The following is a 13,420-nucleotide window of genomic DNA, read 5'->3' as shown; positions in this document are numbered from 1 at the left end:
GATGGCATTTCTATAAAAGCACCGTTTACGATACTACAGCACGCCTAATTGGACTCTCAGGGTCAAAATGGTACACACTAGATTGTAAATCTAGAGAGCTTCGGCAAACAAAGTGCAAGCCAGGCTAATTGCTAAGCTAACCTAAGGTTGACACGGCTTGTGCGTTTAATACGGTGCACTCGAGTACACTTTTCACAGATGTCTGGCTGGAACCACGTTAAAGTGGAGTAGATCCAACTTTGCAAAGCAAAAGGGCAGGCAAATTTATAAGCTGTTGGACTTTGGGGAGAAAATCGTACTTGGAAAAACTGAGCTGAGTGCTGGAAATGAACTGCTCTACGCTACGTCCTATGTCACCCAGGAGGAGTGGCATGTGAGGTTAAAAGTACACTAGTATACAATATTTATAATATTCATGATGTATATTTGTTTTGCAATAGAGTCCTGCGATTTGAATTTGACTGTTGAGGTCTGTGCAACTACAGTAATATTCTCAAAATTACATTACAACATTGTGGTATTTTTTAAATGAATATAGCTTTGCTTTTAGGCAAGAAAATAAAGCTCTACACAATGTGAATTTAAGAAACAAAAAATAATTGTTCATTCATGAAATTGTCATATTGTGAGTGTTTAATACCCTTTCCTGAGGTAACTGGGGTTAATCCGCAAAAAGAAAATGCTCCACAAAATCAGGAAGTTGCTCCTCAATTGAAGACATTGATTCGAAAAACATTTCAAGACTTGAGTTTATCGTCAAATACAAAAAAAAAGAAGTGATGGCGAAACAGAGAAATGCTTTCTTTTTACGTTTATAAATTCCCGTCTTCCATGCTTTGCCATACAATGCAATACGAGATCAGCCAGCTTGTTGAAGTGAAACATAGATGGATAGATAGATCCACAAAAACGGAAAGTTGCTCCTCAAATGAAGTCAGATTCGAATTACTTTTGGGAATCCACTTTTTGTCACATTTGTTTTCTTGAGTTTTAAAAGATGTGCCTTGGCTCACTAAAAGTCGGGGCAACAAAGGTCCACTTGGGGTTGGGGATCAGTGGGGGGGGGGGGGGGTGCGCTCGCGCTATAACAAACCATTAGATCCGAGGTGCCTCCTTCATAAAAGTCCTGTTCCGGGCAAATATGATCCCGCCCCCCCCCCCTTTTTTTTTTTAGTACTCAAACAAAAAAGAAGAAGAAGAAGAAGAAGAAGCCACGCGCTAAGAGGAAATAAAAGAGCGTCTTCATGGAAAGACTCTGTCACGACTAATGGGGAAGGAGAAGAAAGAAACAAGACCACCAAGTCAAACACCCCCCCCCCCCCCCCACCTGCCCCCCAGTTCTCTCTCTCAGACCAAAGCAGACGTTCCACTGTACACCAGCACCACCTTCACCACCCACCGGCACCGATCCACACCGGGTCTGTACGAGACGGACACTGCTGCGCGCCCCTGCCGTCGCACACGCTCCCTGAGCGATTAGAGAGACAGAGAGAGAGAGAGAGAGAGAGAGAGAGAGAGAGAGAGAGAGAGAGAGAGAGAAGGCGCTCGTAGTTCTCCTTGACATTGTCGAGACTCTCAGCGTGTACTGTAGATGACTTTTTTTCCCTCCCAGCGGCGTCCTCTGCTAAATTGCGCTCCTGGATTTTAAGTGCGCGCTCGATCGGCCCCCGAGTCCGTCCTCTAAAACCGAGCGGCTGTCTCGCGTCCTGTCAGTGCTGTGCTGTGCTGTCCCGTCCCGCCCGGACCCGGAGCCCGACCCACCGGCGGACCTGCTCCTCGCTGTTCGCAACCTTTCTTCCACATTGACGCCCAGACGGATGCGTTTTCTGGCTGCTTTAAAAGTAAGTCGAAGCCGAGCGCGCGTACGTCGCTTTTGATAGTTGGGCGGTTGTTTTTTCTTCTTTTTTTTTCCTGTCATTTGTTTTTTTGTTTGTTTTGTTACATTATCCAGTCTCGTGAGGCGCGCACCTTTCAACAAAGTTAAAGTTGCGGTGACAATCGGCTGATAAAATCGTTGTTTCTGGTCTGTTTGGAGCGTTAGGCTCATCGTGTCCACATGCAGGCGCACACCTCAACGATTACAGATAACTCAACGCACTTTATGTGACTTTGAAAAAAAAAGGGGCTTGTACTTGACGCATATTAGTATGACATTTCAAAGTTAGCTGGACTTTCTGTGGAAATAAACGGACACTCAAGAAGTGTCCTCTGAAGCGTTGAAAGGAAGCTGAATCACCTTTTTAAAATTGGAAGTGCATCTAATAAATAAATATGGACAACCACACGGCAGGCAAGCTTCTTGGGTTAACGGTTGGACAGGTTTAAACACACGGGTGCACTGTTTTAACAACAACAAAAAAAACATTATATTTTTACTTAGTCTTGATTAAAAATTAACAATAAGATATTGTATGAATAAATAATAGAGCACAGGTCAAGTGTACCAAAATTGATGATCGGCACTATTGGCCCTTTCAGGCTGTGTGAAACCTCTTTTTTTTTCTTTTTCTTTTTTTAAATACGCAGTGTAAATACGCTTTTGGTGTCATTTATTTGAAGTGCAATTTCATATGTTCACTTAAACCTGTTGCAGCCTGAGTCGTAATAAGGTTACCATAATTAACCTGTCAACTTTGAGTCGTTGGTACATTGGAAATTAAACTGTATTTATGAAACTTTTTTTTCCCCCCGAAATTACAGCACTCATTTTAAAATGAAAAAAAAAAATCCCAAAGCAGTCTGTTTAAATATAAAACTTACTTGTGGCGTTCACACTCACGGTTGTTATACGCGCACACATACACATGATGAATTGAAAACAGCGAATACACTCTTTGTTCCAATGACCCTTCGTTTTAAATGGCATTAATGTGGTTCTTGAAAGCTGGAGTCACAGCGCATTTTTGTAATCCGCAGCAATTCAATTTAAAGTATGAATTAAATTATTTTTCCAAGTCTTCAACAGCATGCCAGCCTGAAAGTTGTGTTTCGAGTGCTTAAAATATAGTTGATTCAAATTCTACAGGATACGTTTAAGTTAAGATAAGATGAGAAAACCAATATTAGTCTCGCAATGGAGAAATTCCCACTTTAGAGCCTGTGAAAGTTATTTTATTTTTATTTTATTTTTTTAACTTTTCCAGTGAAAATGGTTTTAGTGTAAGCCAAATATTAGTCCCTTTGCCCCCCTCCTGTGGCCACGGTCAATGAAGTTGTCCTGTCTGGCCTGTTGCTCTCTTGGGATTTAGCGTTGGCTTAATCCGCTCAGAGGAAGGTGAGTGCTCGCATGTGGACCCACGATTACACACTGAGGACTCTGTCAACCAAGCACTGTAATCTCAGGGAACCCGTGCAAGCACGCACACGCACACACACACGCACACACACACACACACACACTCATATAGACAAAAAGCATGGCCTGTCCCCTTAACGCTCACTCACCCTAACACTGTCCTGCCGACTTTTTGTTTCTTCTCTTCTCCCTGTGGACAAATCATGTGGGATTTTGGGCGCTGATTCACAAAACCAACAATGACAACACACACTTGCCCCTCTCATAGAGGGATTAGAGGGTCACGTGGCCCTGTGATTGGCCGGGGCATTGAGCCGATTGTCAGGGCACTTTGCTGTACACTGGGGGCTCAGCGAGGCTTTACTTCAAGGAAGAACTCTGTGTGTGTGTGTGTACGCGTGTGTGTGCGTGTGTTTGCATGTAGGTTTCATCAGCAGATGCAATGCATTTAACATACTTTATAACAGTGGCAATCCCCCCCCTCCCCCCACCCCATGCATCATTTTACCTAAATTGTGTCTTTTTCTTTTAAATGTAGCAGAAGAAAATATGGCAAGTGTATCACACGGACATGTAAACCCAAAGAGGGAAAAAAGAAATGCACATTTCACGATCTGCCCCTCATGGAAAACCAGATCTACGATAACATTTAGCTTCATAGGAACATCAGAGGCGCTCATGTATAAGCAAATAATTCAACAGCCCCCTTTGGTGTGCTTTAAAGTACCCCCGTGCCGCTCTTCTCCGACGGTGTTTCAAATATTTTGGAAGAGGTTTTGCAGCGTTTGCTCAGTTAACCATCATCAGAGCGCTCATTTGCACACTGCAGGTTTGGCAAGATGTGGCGGGAGATCTCAAAGTGCCGTAATTGGACTTCATTCCCCTTTGGCTGAAAGGAGAAGGTGATAGGGGAGTCAAGTAAATCAAATCACAAGGACCAGGTAGCGCGGCAATAAAAACAGGAGCTAAATATGAAACAACAAAGGTCGTTCTTAAGATCATTTTGACCGACGCAAACACAAATTTGCAGCTGGCTGTTGTGAAGCAGATGAAAAGTTTCTTCCTGACTCAAGGGCTTGTTATGGAGTTTGTTACACAAGGCCAGCCAGCCTTTTATGCCCGTAATGAAATTATTATTGCACTAATGAAATTAGAGAAATTAGACGTGACCTCACTTTTTCATCTTTTTCTCCATCTTCAAACTGGCTGCACCTCCTTATAAAACTTGATACAATGCAGCGAATCCAAATAAACAGCACCCGCGCGGGGTTTATGGTGAATGCAAATATTTGAAAATGTCCTTATTTTTGCATAATGTTGCCAAGTCTTGTGTGTGTGTGTGTGTGTGTCTCTCTCTCTCTCTCTCTCTAGTAATTAGCACTGATGCTCAGCAGCCTTCTTGTGTGTGTGTCTGAGTGTGTGTTTGTGGGAGATGGTGGGGGGCGGGGGGTGCGCTTGTTCACTAGGGTGTTAAAGATCACAGCGGAATAGATCAGCCTTTGATGTTTAATTGTATTGTAAAACACACTTTAGAATATTTTCTCTCTAAAGTTGTTTTTGTTTTTGACTGCTTTGTGTTTGCTGCTTGTGTGTGTGTGTGTGTGTGTGTGTGTGTGTGTGTGTGTGTGTGTGTGTGTGTGTGTGTGTGTGTCTGCGCGTTTATTGTCTGTGTTCGCACATAGGAATGTTTATGCCTTTGTTTTTGTTTTTTGCCCGAGTCGTACGAGGTTCTTCCTGGTGTCTATTCCAAATGAAAATGCGCTGTCATCTCTGTTCTTGTCTGACAAAGAAGTACTTGATTTTGAGGGCCGAAAAGAAAAATGGAGGGGAAAAAAAAATCAAATCATATTCCTTAGTTAATCACGCCTCCCATTTTTTTTTTCAAATGACGCCATAGTGATGTCGCAGTGAACAGGACGTCCTGCCTCCTCCTTCCTGTTTCCTGTTTCCTGCCCGGCCTGTCGGTCACGATGGCGGTGGCAGCCTGCTGGGTGGTCCGCAGGCAGCCGCGCGCTGACCACACAATGGTATCGTCAGCATTAGCCCACCTAAAGAGACACCCGAAACACCTCTCGCCGTGCTTGAGGCCGGCTCCTTGAAATATTTGGATAGGGAGAGGAGGAGGGAGTCGTTGGATTGCGTGCGCATGATAAGACAAAGGAAACATTTAGATAAAGTTTGTACATTTTGCTCTAAATATTGAAGTTGTACGGGCTCGCTTGTTCCGATTGAAAGGTTTTTTGGTTTTTTTTCCAAAATGAGCTCATTTTTATTTGAGACATTCAATTTAAATCTTGTGAGAATGGCCACGTGTTATCTTGGACCACCACAGGTGTGTTTATCTGTTTAGATATGATGTGCTTGTGTCGTATAGAACTCGAGTCCGTCCGTAGATGCAGCGAGCAATAGGCACCCCCCCCCAACTTTCAACATCTGTACTCTTTAATGTAGTCCACATTTGGACGACACCCGCGATCAAACAAATGAATAAATGTGGGAAAAGAGATAAAGAGACCGTTTCAAAAATGTTCTTCCCGTTGACTGTAATTTATCTTTGTCCCGCCTGCGACACAGCGGAGTCATTCGGTAGCGTCTAGTCCGGCGAGACGCACAGAGGTGGCTCTGTGCACGAGCACGCATCCATCTGAAGCGTCTCCTCTGCGCCGCCGCCGCCACCTCCGTTCCCGCGATCGAGCATTTTTAGACGATCTCGTGTTGACACATGAATCCACTAGGGGAAAAATGACTCCAGTTTTTAGCCGTTCTGCCGCCACTGTCTCACAAAGTCATCGGTAAATCTCCTCCCGCTGCGATGGACAATATCGTCACGCTAATTCACGTCACATTCGAAGGTTTCGACTCGTATGAGTTTAAGCATTTCTGAGAATCAACACTCGGCACTCTCCGTCTCGCACAAGAGGCTTCGACCTGCCAAAGTCCACACCAGTGTTCCTTTCCAGCGTCATCTGGGCCGTTCCCACACTTGTGAAAGACTCGTCCGCGCAGGGTACTAACGTGGCCCTCGAAAGTGAAACTTCACAGCACAGTCCTCCGGCACCCCGGCCTTATCTCCCCTTTCCTTTTGGTCTGGCCCATGTACAGTAGCACTATGATGCATGCCCCTTTTTCCAAAGTGCAGCTTATGATGTCATTAATTTTATTCATACTTTATGGATGCTTCGTCCGGAGGAGGGAAGGGGTGGGCGACAATGGAGAGGAGCAAGAAGATGGAGAGAAAGGAGGAGAGATGGTGTTGCGGAAGGAGATTTTCAGTGGAGGAGCATGTATAATGAATGAGGGGGGCACTTTGTTTGAAACTCCAGCCCCGCGCTTCACTTCAAGCCTCGCTGGCCGGAGTGGGGGCCTCTCTCTCTCTCACTCACCCTTTAGAATCTCTGAGATGCTTTCACCTGGCCTGCGCTGCGCTTCCACCCGGTGGAAAAACAAATAGCCTTGTAGAAGTAGGCTCGGAGAGAGAGCGAGAGCTGACAATGGGCGAGAAGGTCGGGTGGAAAAAGGGTGAGGAGTGGCTGAGAGAGAAATAGAGAGAGAGCGAGGGAGAGAGGTGAGGCTTGTATAGCGCTCAGACGATAGTGGAGACTACTGGCACCCGGCCTACACTTCCTAAATAGTGCCTTCTACAGAAATAGCTCAGCCTTGATATTGACTTTTGTCTGCGTGCGTGCGTGTGTCTGTGTGTGTGTGTGTGTGTGTGCGCACATGCGCGCACGCGTGCATGCTCAATAGAGTGACACATCCATTGTTTAGTCAGGTTTTTTTTCCACTTTGCTAGTTAACTTTTTGGCACCGTGCATGTTCATGAGAGTAAGCCAAGGGGGCGTGGCCTCGATCGTGCCGGGATAAAAATGGCCTCTTGACTTATTTTTGGCCCTTCGCTAGCCTGACAGCATTTAAAAATAGCCGAGGAAGTGTGGGAGATACCTGCCGTTGCTCCGGCTTCGCTCCCAGGGCCTCCTCGCTGCATCCATCCGCTGCCAGCAAGCTCCCAACGACGCCCTTGGGAGCCGTGCAAACAGGATGAGGGTGTGAGAAAATCAGTGACTGAGGAGGAAGAAAAAAAATTGTCTGTGTCATAAAATTAGGGACAGAGTCGACAAAGATGTTGCGGCAATTCAAAAGTAAAACGTCATGGAGTGGTGGGGTGTCTTTAGAATTGAACTGCAGGGGTGCTAAGCCTTTATGGGCCGGGGTGGGGGGGCTGCTATATTTATTCCTTGACCTTTTTGAGAAAAATGATCAATACTTTTACATCTATTATTTCCACATGATAAATAATGATGCTTGATCAAAATAATATACAGCAAAAAATGTACATCAAGCGAAACCAACAGAATTATAAAGGAAAAAATGAAGTTCAGTAATATTACCTGCTGCTGTTTTGGTTAGCAACACACACAGCTTCTTTCATGTCCATTTTTTTCCATTGGCTGAATGACCAGGGGTGGTTACAGTTTCTACCAGTTTATTTTCTTTGTTTGTAATTTTTTTTCAGGGGATTTCAACATTCGCATCATTTTTTTTATTTTTATTTGAAACACTTATTTGAGTGGAGAGCACTATTTGAAGAAGCACGGACTTGGACTCGGCATGCGAGGTCACAGGGTGCTTTTCTCTCCTCACTGCCATCTGCACGCCGAGGTGTTAATTTTGTTTCTGAATCTCGGGCATATGTCATGTGAGCACTGTCAAGAGTGTTGACTTTCTTTCATCGCCTCACATTCGCAGTGACAAACAGCTAAATTTAAAAAAAAAGAGTTTGAGGAGGAAATGGGACTCTTCTACATCTTTGTGTTATTATTATTATTATTTTTCGAATATTGCATGTGGAACGTGTTAGTTGCCCTTTAAATGAGTGGCACCGCGCCGCTGGCCCCCCCCCCCCCCCCCAAAGTTGATGGTCAATAATCATATTAAGAGTTGGCCTGAGAAAGAGAAATATACAGACTCAAAGGCGGGAATCTGTGAAAATCATTAGTGCCCTTGGTGTTTTTTTTTATTTCTTTCACAGCCAGAGAGAGATCATTCTTTATTTCCAATGCACCCCCTCACATCCCCTCTGTGTGTGAGGGGAATTGAGCGGCCTGTTATTAATATGCTTTTGACAGCTTAATTTGATAAGCGGGCTACTTGTTAAAGAAATCTCAGATTGTTCTCTTTGAAAGAACACCCCCCCCCCTTCTTCTTTTTTCCCATGTTCTTCAAAATGCTGCCCGTCGATGACCCACTTCTGAGAGGTGGTCGAAAAACAAGGAAGAGCAGTGCAAAATCCACAGGGAGAAGAATAAGAAGGCAAAGAGAGGGTAGCGAGTGCGCCAGAGAGAGTGAGAAGGGATATGTGGGAAGTTAACGCAAATGCTTCTCTCTCTCTCTCTCTCTCTCTCTCTCTCGGCCGCCTCCTCACTCGCCTTCCTCAACCATCTTCGGCTCCTCTTCCCTAATCAAGGGAGAAATGCTTGGAACGATAACAGGGATTAGCTCGCAGCGCTCAGCAGCTCCCCTTGGTTAAGTACACATGTAATACGTTGTTTATTTGATATAATGCACAGTAGGAGCCACAGAAGCCGCCGCTGCGCCGCCCGCTGCCGCCGCCCGCTGCCGCCGCCACACACACACACACACACACACACACACACACACACACACACACACACACACAATCTAACTGTACAGTATTCTCAGGATCAAGTCATTTCATATAGCCCCAATTCACAACAGAAGTTTAAAAAACCCTTCACGCATTGCGCAGATCACGAACCAAGCTCCTCCTACACGATATGTTTCATTTTGTTTTTTAACGAGTTTATTCATCTAAATTTCATCCCCGTTTTTAGACATCCACTCCAAAACAACACATGACTCGGCCAGTCATTCCTTGGAATCTTTCATCCAAAATGTTTCATAAGTTGCACGAAAAGGGTTCATCTGTCGACAATACAAGCTTTTGTTCACAACTCAAGGCAATCCGCAACACTCAGGCGGCGTTGGTGTAACGCAAACTGTCAAAAGTTAGCCCTTCACAAGAAAAACACTACTGTAACAGTTTCACATTGTGATTTATTCAGCAATCACACTCAATAAACAAGCACACAACAGCTTGAGTGCGACTGTCGAATCAAGCCACCAGGGAGCCACGGGGAGGCTTGTTATTACCTTGAGTTGTGAATCGAAACTTTCCTTAATTTTGGTGAACCCTTTTTATTCAATACTTAAAAAAGAACCACTCTTTTCCACTCTTGCTGTATACGCCATCAAAAGTCTTCAGTGAAAGTGAACGTGATTGTAAATGTTCAATGATCCACTTCAATAGTAATTTTGATTTATTTCACCCAATTTATACTCTATAAAATGCATTTTATATAAATATTTTGAGGTGTCGGGAACAGATTATATGGAGTTACACTAATTTCTGTGGGACATGTTGCTTTGGTTTTCGTACAATTCGTTTTCCGTCCGATTTTCTGGAACGGACTAATCACAAAACGTTCCACTGTATGCATGTAAAATAAAATAAAATAAACAATAGAACCCCACATAAGCAAGCACTTTGTTGATGCAGGCAAGGAAAAACTCCCTCTAAGAAATGGGAACCCAGGCTCTACGGGGCGGCCATCTTCCTTGGCTGGTTGGGCTTGTGATGTAGAGCCAGCATGGTATGGAACAGAGGGGTAGAGCAGCCGGGGGTGGGCCGACAGAAAAATGGGAACAACTACAGCCATACCAACAGCAGTAATCACACATACATTGTGACCGTGCGCAGGTATGTGCAAACACACGCGTTCACACACTCCGCCGCACAAGTTCCCACACACAGCTGCGATGCAGGTCACTTGAAGTGAGGGGTGAACACAGTGAGAGAAAACACTATGGAATCAGAGGGGCGCTCAAGTGTGCGTCATGTTACTCTGTGTGTGTGTGTGTGTGTGTTGGCGGAGGGTGGGGTGGTGGGGTTGTCTAGCATTCTCAGGCCTTCTTTGGGTCAGAAGGCAAGGGGATTTTTGGGGGAAGGAATTGAGTGATATGAGAAAAATAAATGAAGGGGAGGAGAACGAGGGAGGAGGGGTGTTGTGCCCACTCGTTTCTTGTTGTGAGTTTGTGTGGAAAAAGCTTGCGAAAGGGGACATGCTCTGCTATCATTAGCAAGGGGCGGCGGTGGTGGAGCACTGGGAGGGGGCAAGCGAGGTTATGTGAACGATGCAGCTGTCTTCGTAGCGCAGGGATTTGAGTGCTCCCGATGTTGATGATGAAGACGATGGTCGTGGCGTTAGGGGAAGTCCAGGCAGCCAGGTCCTTCGCTGAACCAGAAGCAGAAGCAGAAGCAGAAGATGAAACCTTGTGAACCAAACAACCCTTCTCGCCCCACCACTCTCGCTCTTTATTTCCCAAATAGGAAAAATAAATAAGTAACGATGGATGGATGCCTGATGGCAAAGATAGGAGTGGCAGCGAAATGAGGAGGAGGAAAAAGAAAGCTGTCATGATTTATACATATAGGGTTGGGGTGAGGGGGGGCACTTATGTACATACTCCCATTTGTGGATTTCTCTGTTGCTTGTTATGGAATGCATTGGCCACAACATTAGGTACCCCTGCGCAGTTCAGGATCTTCTTCACAAGAGCTTTGTCTTACTTATGCTGCTTTATTTCAGGTATGGGCAGCTTCAATGTTGGAGGGGGCCACAATATTTCATCATTGTTACTTGGGGGCCACATGAGACCACGCACTTACCAGATGTATGATTAAAAAGCTATTTTAAACATGAACAAATTAAATGCACAATACGTCCTCTTAAGAGAAAACATTTTGATGATATATTTTTCAGTGCATGCACTTTGAAAAAGAGATCCAATATCCCAATCCAACAACTGAGCACGAATGGTTGTTGGATTGGGATATATATGTATACAGGCCGCATACTCCCCGTGGGCCGCCATTTGACAAGTGCTGCTTTATTTTCATTGATACTTACTGACATTCAAGTCCTGATTTTGACAATGACGCAAATTTTGTATTGCACTTAATTTAATTAACTGCATTTCAAAGACTATGTACTGGGAAAAAAAAATCAATAATGAGTGTGTGGTTTTATTTTTATTTATTTTTTTATTATTATAAAACCTTCCTCATTGTGAGGCATGCAAACGTGATATTCAACTTTTCACCAAGCTTTATTGGACAAGTAACCATTCTTGTCCAATAAAGCACACCTCAATGTTGGTTAGCTTACTTAGTTTGATATGAAATTGTGCATGTGTCGACTAGAAGTCAGACGCTTATTAGGTGTAGAGCAAAAGCAGAAACAGATTTTTTTTTGTTTGAGATTTCCCCTCTAACTTGCCATACAATTCCCTAAATCACTCAAAAGTGTTCAACGCTTCCTGCCCGCACCTTTTTTATTGTTTCACTTTGTGAACGAGTCAGGTCCCATGTAGCGAAGAATGTGGCTGCGGTCTGCAACCCAAACTGGCTTGTCAGCCTCGTGTGATCACTCGACGCCAAGGAGACAAGGCGCAGGCGTGGCGGCGAGACGGCAGATAACAGAATAGCATCGGCGTGCGCTGCTAATGCATTCAACCTGCCACCGCGCTCCAACAACAAGGCAAACTATCATATAAAATATTCTGACAACATCCACAATAACACTCAGACGCACACATGCATAAAGAGCATCAGCTCGTATAGTAAACAACAAAAACAAACATGGGTGGAATGGAAATTTTCACACAAACAAGTTAGAATGTAACTTGTCTTGGTGAGTCAAAACGCGAAAAGAAGATTTCACCGTGCACCTGCCCTTCCAATCGAGTTGCGAAAATGATCAAATGAGCATACGCTGTGCATTCCTGGCAGTTTTAGCAATAACGGTCAGACACAATGGTGTGAGTGGAGCTAAAAATAGAGCGTGGTCAAACAGCAGGGCGTGGGGCGGGTGGGCGAGGGTCCATGTGATACAGTGGCCTGCACTCTCGCTACATAGTGAGCCGGAGGCACTCAGCCAAAGCTCGTAGCCTTGTGGCGGTAATTTGATATTTGTTTGTCTGCATTAGTTCATTCTCCTGCCCCCCCACCCCCCTCCCCCGCATCCCCAGCCCCTCCACCACCACCACCCTCCAACCTCCTTCTGCTTTTGGGGCTGAAGTAACAGTAAGCTTTATCAGATTACTAGCTCTGAGGTCTCTTTCAAACCTTCCCTTTGCCATCTTGATTCCATGCAGCTGTGCAGACTCTCTAATCATAAGCTATCTTTTTTTTTTTTTTAAACCCACCATCCCCTCCTCCCATCTCCTCATCCTCCCTCCTCCTTAACATATGTTAATTGGCTGCTTTCTGTGACAAATTACGAGCGCTCGCTTTGATGAGGTCGCCTTGTGATGGCGCAGGGAGCTGAGGACGCTGGTGCTGCCAGTCCCTCGCCAGTAACCCCCCTCCCTGACCCCCCCCCCTCCCCCTTAACCACTCCAAAAAGAAGCGACTAATGAGAGGCTCGAGCTGGGCCTGGCCCGGCCTTGGCCTCGGTGGGGGCCACTCCCCTAAACAGAGGCTCATCTGTAGGTGCCGTCATGCCACCACACGCCCGCCACACACCAGACAACCTTTCTTCTCACACACAAACACACCCAGCGCCAGCTCCCCCCTGGGAACTATAAAGCACAGTTCCAACTGGAGAACGCAAGTCGTGTCCAGCAAAACTTCAAAATGTGGTGTGTTGGTGTCTGAAATTATCAATTTTTGATTGAAACAAAAGAATATGAGTGGCATTAATTATGAATTCAGAGTTTGCTGCCTGCGTATCAAGTTTACACTGTGTTTGTCTGCGTGTGCTTGTGCGTGTGTGTGAGTGTGTGTGTGTGTGTGTGTGTGTGTGTGTGTGTGTGTGTGTGTGTGTGTGTGTGTGTGTGTGTGTGTGTGTGTGGTGAAGAGACAACGCCTGGAAACATAACACCAGCCTTGCTTGAATAAACACTGGCAGTGCCACAATCTGCATTTAATGATGTGCACAATGCTCACAATTACCAACCAGTAAATGGAAAAAAAAAAGTCAAAGCAACCCTTTTCTTTCCTGCTGTTTTTTTTTTATTTGAATGCCAAACTGTATCTGTGCTCAA

At 45.0% G+C, this 13,420-nt stretch overlaps 1 protein-coding gene across 9 annotated transcripts in view; it reads left to right on the top strand.

The window, feature by feature from the left end:
- The first annotated feature begins 1,546 nt into the window (after positions 1–1,546).
- Positions 1,547–13,420, top strand: part of mef2cb (myocyte enhancer factor 2cb) — a 59,814-nt gene continuing 47,940 nt past the window's right edge. For all 9 annotated transcript variants that reach the window (XM_086111472.1, XM_086111466.1, XM_086111469.1 and 6 more), the window contains exon 1: positions 1,547–1,841. The gene's annotated coding sequence lies outside the window, so the exon portion shown is untranslated. The remainder of the gene's footprint in view (positions 1,842–13,420) is intronic.

The sequence above is a fragment of the Hippocampus guttulatus genome, chromosome 5, assembly GCF_054856545.1.
Source record: "Hippocampus guttulatus isolate MCC_2025c chromosome 5, RoL_Hgut_1.0, whole genome shotgun sequence".
NCBI lineage: Eukaryota > Metazoa > Chordata > Actinopteri > Syngnathiformes > Syngnathidae > Hippocampus > Hippocampus guttulatus.
The sequence above is the reverse complement of the archived record's forward strand: the minus strand, read 5'-3'. Positions and strand labels throughout refer to the sequence as shown.